This window comes from Anolis carolinensis, chromosome 4, assembly GCF_035594765.1.
Source record: "Anolis carolinensis isolate JA03-04 chromosome 4, rAnoCar3.1.pri, whole genome shotgun sequence".
In the NCBI taxonomy this organism is placed as follows: Eukaryota; Metazoa; Chordata; class Lepidosauria; order Squamata; family Dactyloidae; genus Anolis; species Anolis carolinensis.
The window spans coordinates 17,674,504-17,689,698 of NC_085844.1; positions in this window are offsets into that span (position 1 = coordinate 17,674,504).

Sequence of the window (15,195 nt, forward strand, 5' to 3'; positions counted from 1 at the left end):
GTTTGAAAACATGAAAATGTGAGTAGATTAATAGGTACCGCTCCGGCAGGCAGGAAGATAACAGTGCTCCATGCTGTCATGCCGGCCACATGACCTTGGAGATGTCTATGGACAACGCTGGCTCTTCGGCTTAGAAATGGAGATAAGTGTCAAACCCCAGAGTCGAACACTACTCGATTTAATGTCAGGGGAAAATCTTTGTGTTACTTTTTATTTTGAGATCTGCTCTCCAGAGGCGTTGGACTACAACTCCCATTAGTAAAGGCCAAAGACCTAGTAAAACTACAGCTCCCAGTATTGAGCCAGGGCAGATAAAAAAGAGGACAAACTGCATAGATATCTTACAATGTATGTAGATCAGGCATTGGCAAACTTTGGCCCTCCAGGTGTTTTGGACTTCCAACTCCCACGATTCCTAACGGCTGGTGACTTGAAGGTGCATGCACACACACACATGCACACACACACACAATGAGAAGTGGGATTTATGTATACAGATTATCAGATTCCCTTTCCCATTTTCAAATAACAGTTTGCGTAGTTATAGGTCACTTAAATACCTAAAAGGCACGAGATGCCATCTGATCGTAGAAGCTCAGTAGGGTCACCAATGAATAGCTATTTAGTCTGAGCATCACTTGTCTGGAATTCCCAAACCAAATACTCCAAAATTGTCCACCTGGGAGGCTGAGATGGGGATATTGTTACTTTCAGATGGTTCAATGTACACAAATCTATGAAAAATACTGTTTGAAATGACCTTCAGATTATATATATGTATATGTAATCTAATGAATTTAGTGTTTAGACTTGGGTACCATCTCCAAGATATTTCTTTATGTACATACATAAATAATAAATAAATACAAAAACTGTAAGCGGAAGTTCACCAAAGTTTTGGCTCGCAGGACCCAAATTCATAGAGAATCCATATTTATCAAATCTGAAAATAATCACATCCTCAAGTGTTAAACTGAAAATGTGGAGGATTGACAGTAATATTATTTCAATTGCTCTGAAGCAGTGCTTTCACCTTTTTAAAAGACTGCCCTAAGCAAATGCCCTTTTGATTTTAACTTGTAAGAGTATAGATCTGTGGAAGTTTGTTCATATATAGTTCTGTTAACTGAGGTTTAAAGTAAGTCTACTTTTTTTGGATTTGATTAATCTCAATACAAGACTACATATTTTTAGTGGCCTATGCAAAATGCCACAAATTTTAAATATCAGGTAAAAAGTATTATATGGACCCATTGGTAGAAGCAAATTTAAACATAGGTTACAATCTACTAATCCATGCAAAGCCTGGTATGTAAAATTAAAATGTAATATGTTCATATGTTTTAAATCAGTTTGCAAAATGCTTCTGTTCTGTCATAGTCTCTTCTTCCTATCCCTCTTGATGATTGGAAGGATTTTACTTGTCTAGACAGAATTCATAGCACATAAAGCTTTGCTAAATTCAATTAGTGAGTTATTTTAAAAGCAATCATGATTCCCATAATACATCCACAGTATTCATGTCTAGAGCACCTGAAGATTTTGCTCTTCGATATACTTTTCTTCTTATGGAATATACAGCCGGGCTTCTACATTTGCAGGTCTAACTTTTGCAGGCTTAATTATTCACAGATTTGATTCATATGCCCTCTTCAAGAATCTCTGTGTTCATTAGTTCAATTCTGTGATCAACTTTCTTTTTTATATATGTAATGTTTTATTCGAGCCCCCAATGGTGTAACGGGTTAAACTACTGAGCTCCCGAACTTGCTGATCGAAAGGTCAGCAGTTTGAATCCAGGGAGTGGGGTGAGCTCCCACTGTTAGACCCAGCTTCTGCCAACACAACAGTTTGAAAACATGCAAATGTGAGTAGATCAATAGGTACTGCTCGGATGGGAAGGTAACAGCGTTCCATGAAATCAAGCCAGTGGCCACATGACCTTTGAGATGTCTACAGACAATGCCTGCTCTTCGGCTTAGAAATGGAGATGCGTACCAATCCCCAGAGTTGGACACAACTAGACTTAATGTCAGGGGAAAACCTTTACTTAATGTTTGATTCAGAAGAGAAGAAGACATAATAAAAAAGGAGTAATAATACAAAGAAGCAAAATGTTATATAATGCGAAAACTATGAGGCTACATTTTAACTACTACAACAAACTACATATGTACACAAACTACACTAAGAAACAAACCACGAAACTATTCTGTGAACCTCACATTCACTTTCTGATGGATTTTATTCCTTGTTATTCAATTTCCTTTAAATGATAATATATAATCACGCTTCTACTTTTGGCAACATTCTTCAAATTCACAAATTTTACAATTGACACTGGTCTTCACCCTTCTTGAAGTTAATCAAATATTTATCCTTGATCTGCATAGTCATTTTGTCCATCCGAATTAATTCACAAATCTTCACCAGCCATTCTTCTTGTGTTGGAATAACTAGGGACCTTATGACATTAGGAAATACTTCATTTCTAAGACTGAGAACGATTTTGAACAGATCCCATCGCATGACGTATGCCCCATCCTGTCAATATTCCATCGGAATCCATCTGCAAAGCATCACAGAAATAGATTATTTGCAGATGGAATTCTAATCGTGTTTTTTTGAAATACTACGGATTCTTCCGTTGTTGAAGCACAATTTTTGTGTGTGATAGGGAAATCTGTATGTTTCCCATCAGCAGTGATACTTTTTAAAGGTCACAGAGTGATGTAGGGAGTGTTTTGAATGAATTGAGGGGAGGCAGCCTTCCATGGTGTGATGTGTTAAAGCACAGTATTTTCAAATAATAAGAATCTTAATAATCAGGTGTGATGAGGAGAGTACGCATTTTGTCTCAATATAGTATGCAACCAGTCCTAAAAAAATATGGGATGCATACTTTTTTGTGTCAGAAATGACTTGAGAAACTGCAAATCGCTTCTGATGTGAGAGAATTGGCCATCTGCAAGGACGTTGCCCAGTGGACGCCCGGATGTTTTGATGTTTTTACCATCCTTGTGGGAGGCTTCTCTCATGTCCCCACATGGAGCTGGAGCTGACAGAGGGAGCTCATCTGTCCTCCCCTGGGTTGGATTCAAACCGGCAACTTTAAGGTCAGCAACCCAACCTTCAAGTCAGCAGGAGTGACAGGAGTTTAACCCACTGCACCACTGGAATGCATACTGATATAAACATATTATATCCCCATGTTATAAGGTCCTAGTTCCTTCTGTCTCTGAGCAAAAAGATTTTTCCTGTAGATATCATATATTGTAATTATCTTTCAGATTTTCTTGCTAGATGATCATCCAGCATTCTCAGCAAATAAAACTCTGGTTTCATTGTGAATTTAACCATAACAATTTCATCCAGCATTGTATGTATTTGAGTCCAGTATTTCTAGGCCTTTCTGCAAGCAACGGGAGAGGCGTTCTAAAGTGATCCCATAATAATTTCCTTCACCATTGAATCTGCACTCTCCATCTTACAAAGCAGGCTGTCCAGAAAGGAATTTGTCATCCCAGTTTTTTTTTAACAAATTCTGATATCATGCAAACAATTGTGTCTCTGCCCCAAAGAGCCCACAACAGTAGACAGAGAATTTTTAAAGATGGACCTGTTTTGCAGTTTAAGAAATTGATTCCTGGAACACATGAGTAATGCCAGACTGTTGCCATGAAATTGTGATGTGCGTTGACTTTGGTGTGTGGAGTGAATACCAATGCATCCATCAATGCTCTTTGTGGAAAGGCTTGTGGAACACTTCTTTGATGATGCAATAATGTCAGTGAGATTACTACTGCTTTTATACATCTTTTTCAGTTATTGAACGTCATTCTTGGCTAGCCTTTTCTCTTTCCGTTCCACTGATCCTGCTGTGAAATCTGCCTGTCATATACGGAGCATTTCCATAACAACATGCTGTGATGTGACAAACAAAGAATAATGATCTCACTCCAGGCCTGGACAGCTAAACCATTTCATGAAGGATACAAGAAATGTTTAGCTTTTGTTTTCTCTCTTTTCTTTTGGTTTGTTGCCAAATTGTATAAGGATCAACGCAATGCAAACACCTGTGACGACAGGCTGCAATATGAGGCTATATGATAGAAAGTTTAAAGTGAACGTAGAGGAGGTTCTGACCCTTCTGATATTTTGTCTTGCAGCTACCAACATGGCTAGTGCCAAGGGATTGTGGGAATTATAGACCAGAACATCTGGGCAACCAGAGATTCCCCACCCTGAAGGAACACTAGATAGATCCCTCATTCGTATCAGCTGTCAACAACTACAGCAAAGATTGATAAGCCATGACCTTCCAAATGTTGCTGGACTACAACTTTCAATAATCTCAGCCAGAAGAACTAATAGCATCCACTCCCTACATGGACAATGTCAAGGGATTGTGAGAGTTGCAGCCCAGAAGATCTGAAGCTTTCCCACCCAAGTGGAATAGTAAATACCCTCATTTGGATCTTCTGTCAACATGGATGAGCAACATGTGACCTTTCAAATGTGGTTGGACTGCAACTCTCAACATCAGGGGTCCCCAAACTTTTGAAGCAGAGGGCCGGTCCACAATCCTTCAGACTGTTGAGGGGCCGAATTATCATTCGAAAAAAAACCAAAACAAATTCCTATACATACTGCACACATCTTATTTGTAGTACAACAACAACAACAACAACAACAACAACAACAACAACAACAAACAATACAATATTTAAAAATGGAAACAATTTTAACCAACATAAACCTATCAGGATTTCAATGGAAAGTGTGGGCCTGCTACTGGCCAATGAGATAGTCAAGTTAATTAGGATTGTTGTTGTTGTGTGCCTTCAAGTCATTTCAGACTTTGGCCGAGCCTAAGTCTAAAATTAATTATTTATTTACTGCATTTATATCCCACCCTACATTTCCTACATTTATACCCCGAAGGGGACTCAGAGCAGCTGTATGTACATACAATATATTATATTATTAGCATAACACAATATTAGCATTATATAATACTATATTGAACTATACCACTATACTGTAATATTATATGTAATATATAACATATAATTAATATTATTATATGGTATTACTATTAGTATTATATTGTATAACATAATATTATTATTAATATTATATGTATATACAATATATATTATTAAAACTGATATAAACATATTATATTATAAAACTGAGGGCAAGGCCCAGGTAAATGACTTTGGAGGGCCGCATCCGGACCCCGGGCCTTAGTTTGGGGACCCCTGCTCAACATCCTCAGTCAGCGTAACTAATGGCAGGGATTGCAGCACCATATGAATTTACAAAAGCCTTAAGACCTTTGTTGAAGGGCTTTCAGTCCTAGTATCACCACAGGCTTATCTGGTAAGGGAAGAGAGAGCCTTTTTGGTGCCTTCTCTGAGGGCCCATCCAGACAGTACCTTTATCTCAGGAGCTCCTGCAGAAATCTGAAGGGTGTCCAGACGCTGTTCCCTGTAAACCCAGAAGCAATCGCTACAAAAGACAAAAAAACATGAGATTTCTAGGTACGGGAATATTGTGGTTTTTAGCCGAATATCCGGATCTTTGCATGTCTGTATGTCTCTGCAATTGGAAATCACGAAATTTTTTTATCTAGGTTTGTTCCCAGATTTTAGATGTTTCTTCCTGATTGGCCAGTTCCTAAAAAGAAGGTGACACTTGAGTAGAAAGCAAAACCTTTGTCCTGGGAAGAAGACCTTCATCCTTGACCTGTTTAATGAATTTTGTGGCAGAAAAATGAAGTTTCTGGGGTGCAACAAGTACTTTCACATTAAGTAGTACACAATGAAACAGGAACAGACACTTTCAAACCAGGAACAGAATGTCAGCGTTACTGTAGTTAGTCAGACCTTGTTGTATGGCCATCTGTGCAGACAGGTTTAGTGGTGTACTTGTGCCAGGGAACAACAGGATGATGTTGCCGGGTTATACATATTGATTCCTCATTGGGTGTATGCTGACAATATGGGTACAGTTTAATAAATGGCAAAAATTTACTACTGGCTGTTGGGACATGCATGTGCTGGAGAGAAATGTAAATACTGAGAGCCAAGGTCATGCAGATGGCTAATAAAAACAGCCATGTATAACCCAGGAACAGCACCCTATTGTCCCATGCCACAAGTACACAACCAAATCTTTCTGGACAGATGGCCAGGCAGCCAGGCTCTAAAAAGTGTCAATAATGTCAAAATTCTGTTCCTGGCTTGAAAGTGTGTGTTCTTGTTCTTTGTGCAGTGCTGACTTGGGTAATAGTGGTCCTACCCCATGAGGTTTATTTGTGTGGCCAATGCTACATGAAACATCTGGAGGGCATCTCGGAACAAAGCAGCAAGTCTGGACAACAGAGGCAGAAATCCCAGGACTAACAGGTTTGTATGTGGACCTCTTCTGAAGTCCTGGGATTTTTTGTCCTTGTTTAAAACCTGTGATTTAGTGCTGTCTGGAAGCACCCTGAGACTCTGGAATTCCCTTCCATGGAAGGCTCGCAGATGTCCTCTCTACTCTCTTTTGCCAGCTGGAAAAAGTCTTTCTGGGGTTAGGGGCACAGGACCCCGATAGAAGTGAAAAAGGAGATGTAAAAATATTGCTATTTTTTTTTAACTAAGAACAACTCACCAGGAATTTGTTGTTCTGGTTAATATCTGCTGGAAGCTGGCCATAGAATTGCATTGGAGGAAATTTCTGCATCCTCTAGCATGACAAGATAGTTGACCACATTGGAAGACTTGAGATCCCTAAAAAGAACCTTTTAAATCAAATCCACGAGTAATCAAACCCATAAAAGTTAAAAACACAAATGTGGAAGGACAACTATATAGCCTAAGGATAAAATCATGCTGAGGAAACTGATTTTTTTTAATAGAGGAGGAAGCTATGACAGTCAATAAAAAGTTAACAACTGTGTGTAAAGATTCTTACAAGGAAAACTAGTGCAGACACATTTGTTGAGAGATAGCAGCCGTACATTGTTTTTGGAAATAATGTGACTGATATCCTGAGACCTCCTAGATTTTTTTCAGAAATTTCATTGTGGGATGCCTGATACTTTCCTTTTAAAAAAAACATTAGGGAGTATACATTGAAGAAGAAGAAAATCCCTTTTATTCTGCTAGCAAACTGATTGTATATAATAATAATAATAATAATAATAATAATAATAATAATAATAATAATAATAATAAAAACCTTTATTTTCATCCCACCCTTCTTCCCTAAGGGACTTAGGGCCGTTGAGAAGGTTCCTGATCTATCATTTTTTTTATGCTGGTATTATTTGTTTATCAATAATATTTATCATTTATTTACTTCATTTCTGGTATTGCAAGTAATTTTTAAAAAGAAAACAATAACTGCAGAATAGACATTTAGGAGATCTTCAGGCAATTCTTTCTCATAAAAAATTTGCACTAACCAGACCAAAAGATCAGCTGATACAGAGTGCTGTGTTACTCAAATGTTTGCATATAGCATTTCACATGGGAATTAATCCAAATAAAAGTAATACTACTTCATATTTTGGGTATAGCACAGTATATTTATTTTCCATGCTGGAAGTACTTTTCAAAAACATAGCTATGTTAGGCTGGATCAGTGAGCAAAGCGATCTTGTAGCACCTTTGAGATTGAGAGAAAGAAATTGGTAATATAAGTTTTCTTTCGGTTAAAATATATTTTTATATGATAAGACACAAAAATAGGGAGGGGGAATAAATATTGAGTAGGGACTTTTAAAAATATCTTATACTGTATTATCAGCATCTTCCATCGTCTTCTAATTCAAAAAAGGTTACTATGATGTTTAAAAGAATAAATCATTTCTTATCTAGCCTAAAACAAAGGAATAGAAAAGAGAATATAGAGTTTGTAGAAACATAGAAAATAGAAAAGTTAAGAAATTCTTTATAATCAAACTATCTATCTTTTTATCTTGCATCTTCTTACTTCTGGTAGATTAACACTTTTCAGGATCCCTTCCATATCATTGGGGATCCTGCTATTTTTTGTTGCTAATTTTCTTTTCTCCCCTTTTCTTGTTAACCTTCGATCTCTGTAATAGTGTTTATCTCTTATTATCATGTAAAATCCATTAAATTTTCTCTTCTTTTAAAAAATCAATAAAATGCTGCCGCTCTTTTTCAGTTAGTAGCTACATGATGTTACTATTTCTAACCAAAACCAGATTATTGCAGTATTCGATTTCTTCTTCAAATTTGGGAGGGTTCCGCGATGGTATAAACCTGATCAATTTGTCAATTTCTGCCAGATCTGTCATTTTTGTAATTCATAAATTTTGAGAGGGAATTTTTTCTTGTTTTTTGTAATTCCTAATAATGAAAAGCTCGTCTGCTCTTATTTGGCAAATTTAGTTCATTTATTTTTAAGGAAAGTATCTTTAGGATTCTCTTTTTTGAGGACCAATATCCTTGTCCTTTGTAAGATACCATCACTCCTTCTGGTTTTCTCATTAGTCTCTGTAGTCTTTCTTCTTGAGTTTATTTGTCAGAAAACAGTAATCTCTTCCTTTCTTTAATGCCTAAGGTGGGAGTTATTTTAATGCTGCAATCATAGTATTTCCTATGTCAATCAGATCTTTGGTGTGAGTTTGCAAAATTTGGTCTCATACTTTCTTTCTTGTAAACAACACAATCACGTTGCTTGGAAGTTAATTCCTTATTGCATACTGGGATTAGACCCTAAAGGTCCTGTCAATTTGAGTCTCGACCACTTACTCTGGTCTACCAAGGATTCCAGCCACAACTACTGTTATTGCCATAGCAAGTTTCTGTACAGATACTGGTATTCCTCTCAACTTCAAATAGTATTCTCTTTGTGAATATTCTCATCTTTGGAGTTGAGCTGAGTCTCTTTGAAATCCATTTGTCTCTCTTTTTCTTTTTTGCTGCTTCAAAATACCATGCATTATGTCTGCCATCTGTTGCACATCTTTCTTCATCTCTTATTGACCTTTAACTAAATATCAGCCTTTTGTCAATCCTTACTTCCAATATTTTTCATTCCATCTGTAATGGTTCTTATTTGGGTGACGATTTCCCTCATTGGATCTTCTTGTGAAAAAGATAATATTCTGATAACCTCTTTCTGGTCTTTCTGATTGAGTCATTTCTGTAGTCAAGCTGTCCTGTTTTTTAAAAAAATAAAAACCCCCAAAACAGATGTCTAATTTTTGAAGCTTTGTTGTAGTGCCTCCTTTGGCCACTTTTACTTTTGGTATGCTGTTGCTTACAGCACTTTCAGTTGTTTCCCCGTTTTCTGTATTTTGAGCTGTGTCTCAAATTGTATCTCAAGCCCTATAGTTTTCTCTATGATTTTTTCTATGGTTCATCTCTATGGATACTTCCTGTCTTATTTCCTGTTTGGAATCAGTCCAGAGGCTCCATGTGGCCCCAGAGTGTTATGGCTATTGAGTTCTTAGGTATGTTAAACAATTGTAATTCCCACGGTTATTATAACATAATCTTTAACGAATTAATTCACATTCACCCTTTGTAGATGGTCTCGCCAGATAGTTTAATCCGGCAGATTTAGAAAATTCTTAAAGAATAGTTCCACTAATTAGATTTTTAAAGTCCCTTTTTATCCCTACAGTTTCCAATGGAGTAAAAAGGAATATGGTTTATCTTTCACTCTCAGAGATGTCTTGTCCATGAAATTGGTAAGCTTACAGCAGATTTAAGGATATATTTTAGTTCCTTTGTTCACCATTTGATCAATTTATTAGCTCTGCTCTAGTTGGGACTAACCAATAAAATGGGAAATTGTTTCCATTTTAGTGTTTATTTTTTAAAACATGCCAATTTAGTGTTTCTTTTTAAAAGATGCCAATTTAGTGTTTATTTTTTAAACAGGTAATTTCCTATTACAAAACAGAGCAGACGTTAAGCCATTCAAGCAGTTGTAAAATCTATATGTCTAATGTTTTGTCGAAGGCTTTCATGGCCGGGATCACAGGGTTGTTGTATGTTTTCCGGGCTGTATGGCTATGTTCTAGAAGTATTCTCTCCTGACGTTTCGCCCACATCTATGGCAGGCATCCTCAGAGGTTGTGAGGTATGGAAAAACTAAGCAAGGAAGGTTTATATATATCTGTGGAAAGTCCAGGGTGAGAGAAGAATTCTTGTCAATTGGAGGCCAGTGTGAATGTTGTTGTTAATCACCTTAATTAGCATTGAATAGCTTCATCTCCTGGCTTCTTCCTGCCTGGGGGGAATCCTTTGTTCAGAGTCGTTAGCTGCCCCTGGTTGATTCATGTCTGGAACTCCTGTTTCAGAGTGCTGCTTCTAATTTACTGTTCTGATTTTTAAGTTTTTAAATACTGGTAGCCAGATTTTGTTCATTTTCATGGTTTTCTCCTTTCTGTTGAAGTTGTCCACATGCTTGTGGATTTCAATGGCTTCTCTGTGTAGTCTGACATGATAGTTGTTGGAGTGGTTGAGCATTTCTGTGTTCTCAAATAATATACTGTGTCCAGGTTGGTTTATCAAGTGTTCTGCTATGGCAGATTTCTCCGGTTGAATCAGTCTGCAGTGCCTTTCATGGTCCTTGATTCGTTTTAGAGCATTTGGTGGTCCCTCTGTAGACTTGTCCACAGTTGCATGGTATACGGTAGACTCCTGCAGAGGTGAGAGGATCCCTCTTGTCCTTCGCTGACCGTAGCATTTGTTGGATTTTCTTTGTGGGTCTGTAGATAGTTTGTCGGTTGTGTTTCTTTATCAGTTTGCCTATGAGGTCAGTGGTTCCCTTGATGTATGGTAAGAACACCTTTCCTCTGGGTGGATCTTTGTCTTTACTCTCATGGCTTGTTCTTGGTCTTGCAGCTCTTCTGTGCTTATTCATCAGGCAAAAAATGCTTTAAAAACCATATAGGAGTTGCAAAGAAAAGTGATAGAGTTGGGGCCACAAGCCTACATTTTGCAACAAATGTTTCTGTTCTTGCTCAGAATTGTATTATTGATGGGTATTCACAAGAACGGTTAAATTCTCCACTAGATGGTGCCAAATTCATGTCTAAAGTGAAAATGCCATCTCTTGTCTTCTACACTCTTTGATTTGCATTAACTGATAGTTCAGCTATTGGTCCCAGACCAACAATGCAGCCCCTTGATAATATCTGCCACCCAACTGTCTATATCTTTGTGGATTTAGTAGGCAAAGCTGTTACAGAGATTCTGTGGCATGTTGAAGAACGTTGTGCCATTGATTGATGTGCAAGAGTAACACGCTGCTCTGCGCAGGAAATGTGTAAAGAAGGGAACACCATCCTTTGGGAAAGATTATTTTGCATTGACTAATCTACTCTTCTAATCTGCTAATCTGAAAAAACACAGGAGTCCCTGCAGAACACAATTTGCAAGCTACTGGCATAGTCAAAGGAAGAAAGAGTACATGTTAGAGACACGGCCATTGGGAAACCTTTAGGTAGAGCTGTCTTAAACTGAGCACATCACTGCTGACTATGCTTTCTTCAGGGACCTGACCTACTGCTAGAATTGGATTAAGACATAATGAGTGCCTAACCTATGTCATGTGTTAGAGGCCCCATAGCAATATAACAAATTGAAATTGAATCCAGACAAGACAGAGGTACTCCTGGTCAGTCGTGAGGCAGATCAGGGTATAGGGTGGCAACCTGTGTTAGATGGGGTTACACTCCCCCTGAAGGCGCAGGTGCGCAGTCTGGGGGTCCTTCTGGACTTGTTGCTAAGCCGGAGGCCCAGGTGTTGGTGGTGGTGTGATGCCCCATGGGCCTCGGAGTCCTGACCCCAGCGCCTTCATGGATCATGATGATGAAAACATGGGATTTTTGCTGTCTCAACAAGAGACCGTGCCATTCCAGATGCCTGTTGTGGACAATTCTTGCCAAGAACTCATTAAAACAGACCTTGAACAAGTTCTTCCTAGCGCTTCTCCCCCCTTCGCGAGATGGGAGTTCTTTGAGGCGAGCCGTTTCCAGAGAGCGCAAACAAGGAGAAGCGCGAGATTAGCAGCCAGACAGGGCGCTAATTAGCTAGTTTCCCCTGGGAGCTTTCAGGGAGGAACGCATCTGGATGAAGATGTGTTTCGCTTCTTTTTCCCTTGGGAAAAGAAGCTCTGGACACCTGTTTGCAGGAAGATTCGAAGTTTCTTAAAAGCTTTTCGCACGGGCAAATCTGAGCGGAGTCAACGTGTCAGTTGAAGGATTAACTTCGGTTCTAGTTAAGTGTGGACTGCGTTTTGAGTCCGCTATCTCTAGTCTCTCCGTGCCTTGCCTTGCCGTGTTCTTGACCGGTCACCGTGTTCCCAGCCTTGCATCTTGTGCCAAGTATCCAGTCTTGTCTTCAGTTCCTGCCTTGGACTTACTTTGAACTCTAGAAAAACTTTGGACGCTTTCCCCACTCTAACTGCTTGAAAGTAGAGTGTGTTTCGGTTTTGGGATTACAACTTTGAACTCTAATATTATATACTGGACAATATATTTCTGGACTATATTTGACCTTCCCTGAAAGGTCTATTGCTGGACTATATTCTCTACTTGTTTTTATCCTACTATAAAATTTCCTTAATAAAGATATTAGATTGTTATTGGCCTCCGTGTGTTGGTTCTTAGTGCTCCGCTGCCAGGGCGTGACAGGTGGCCAGGAGAGTCTTTGCACAATTGAAACTTGTGTGTCAGTTGAGAAGCCAAACTTGGTCATGGTGTTCCACGCCTCGGTTACATCTCATCTAGACTACTGCAATGGACTCTATGTGGGGCTCCCCCTGAAAAGTGCCTAGAAACTTCAATTAGTCCAAAGATCCATAGGTATTTTGCCTTAGTAGCCAGCCTGGATGGGCCTTCTCCTTCAGGCCTGGATGGGCCTTTCCGCCACAGCGGGAAGGCCCAGGCCTGAAGGAGAAGGAGGCAGGGGGTGGCGCCATCCTCCAGGGGGCTTGACTGCGCCCCTGGGACAATAGCGCCACAGGCAAATGCTTCCCTCACCCGGTGGTTGGACCTCCTCTGGCTGCAGCCAGGCTACTTATAGGTGCTGGACCCAGGGAGCACACTCCTCTGCTACAGCACCTGCACTGGCTGTCAATTTGTTTCCGAGCCCAATTCAAGGTGTGGGTTTGACCTTTAAATCCCTAAACAAGAGGTCCCCAAACTAAGGCCCGGGGGCTGGATGCGGCCCATCGAAGCTATTTATCCAGCCCCCACAGCACAAAGGCAGAAGGGGGTTGGGCTAAATGACCCAAGGGGTCTCTTCTTCTCTTACAACCATCATCATCATCATCATCATCATTATTATTATTATTATTATTATTATTATTATTATTATTATTAACATTGAGGGTGGGTGGCCATCTTCTCAGGGGTGCTTTGCCTGTGCTTTCGGTGCACAAAGGCAGAAGGAGTTGGACTAAATGGCCCAAAGGGTCTCTTTCAACCCACTTTTTTATTGTTGTTGTTGTTAATTATTATTGCTTGGTGGCCAGCTATAGTCCGGCCCTCCAACGGTCCGAAGGATCGTGAACTGGCCCCTTGTTTAAAAAGTTTGGGGACCCCTGCCCTAAACGGTTCAGGTCCAACTTACTTATCTAACCCCATCTCCTCATACCAACCAGCCAGCTCTTTAAAAGCCCTGCTCTCACTTCCACCACCGTTGCAAACACAGCTGGCATTGACGATGGAGAGGACATTCTCGGTGTCTGCCCAACCCTGTGGAACACCCTCGCAAAAGAAATTAAAGCAGCTCCCTACCTTGCTTCTTTTAAGAACCAACTAAATACTTTCTTGTTTTGATAGGCTTTTAGTGAAGGAAATTAATCTGGAATGACAGGAAGCATTATACGTTATGGACTGGAGCAAAGTGCAATATATCTCAACATAATGCCATATGAATGTGAATGTACATTGTAACTGTTTCTTAAATTTGCTTATTTCATGATGTTTATATTTATTATTGATGTATTTTGATGGTTGTTTATGTGATTTTACTATGATGTAAGCAGCTTTGGGTCCTGTGAGGGAGAAAAGCAGGATATAAATAAAGATATTATTATTATTATTATTATTATTATTATTATTATTATTATTATTATTATTATTATTATATACACAACAAGATTAGTTCACAGCAAACAAGATCACTATGCTGGCAGTTGCATTGGATCACATGTTGGACACTTCCCAAATGTCTAGGACTATGTGATGTATCGGCGGATAATGCGTGCAGATCTGAGTAGGGTAGCCTTTTGCTGCTGATAGATGGTAATTTTGTCAGCACCAATTGTTTTCAAGTGTAGGCCAAGGTCTTTAGGCAATGCACCACTGGGGCCACCTTTACTGGCTTGTGCCAGAGTCTTTGCAGTTTGATCTTTAAATTCTCGTATTGCGTCAGCTTTTCCAGTTGCATTTCATCGATTCTGCAGTCACCTGGGATTGCAACATCAACGATCCATACTTTGGTTTTTAACGCAATTGTGAGGTCAGGAGTATTGTGCTCCAAAACTCTGTTAGTCTGAATTTGGAAGTCCCAGAGTAGTTTTACATGTTTATTTTCTGTAACTTTTTCTGGCTTGTGATCCCACCAGTTCTTTGTCACTGGCTGATGGTATTTGTGGCACAAGTTCCAATGGATCATCTGGGAAACGGTTTTATGCCTAATAATAATAATAATAACAATAATAATAATAATAATAATAATAATAATAATAATAATAATTGTGTATCTATGTTAACTACAGCACAACTCTATCTGCAAGAGATAAGTTGTGTGGATATTTGAAACCATGGATTCATTATTTATTTGTTTACTTCATTTCTATCCCACTTTTCTCACCTCGTAGGGGACTCAAGAGTGGCATATGTCATTATGAGGTGGATAACCAATAATAATAATAATAATAATAATAATAATAATAATAATAATAATAATAAGCTACTCCTTTGATTACAGCTCCAATGGCCAGATTGGCTGGGAGAATCTGTGACTTGTAGTCCAGAAAATAGTATTTTTTCCTCAAGGATAAAGAGCTGTATTTGGTTGCAACTTCCTCTGGTTGAGTGCCTTCTAATGATTTCTGACTTATAGCAACACTAAGCAAACCCTATCACAGGGTTTTCTCTATTTTTATATCAAATTCTGGCCTAAAACTATTGTCACCTCCTTTGAG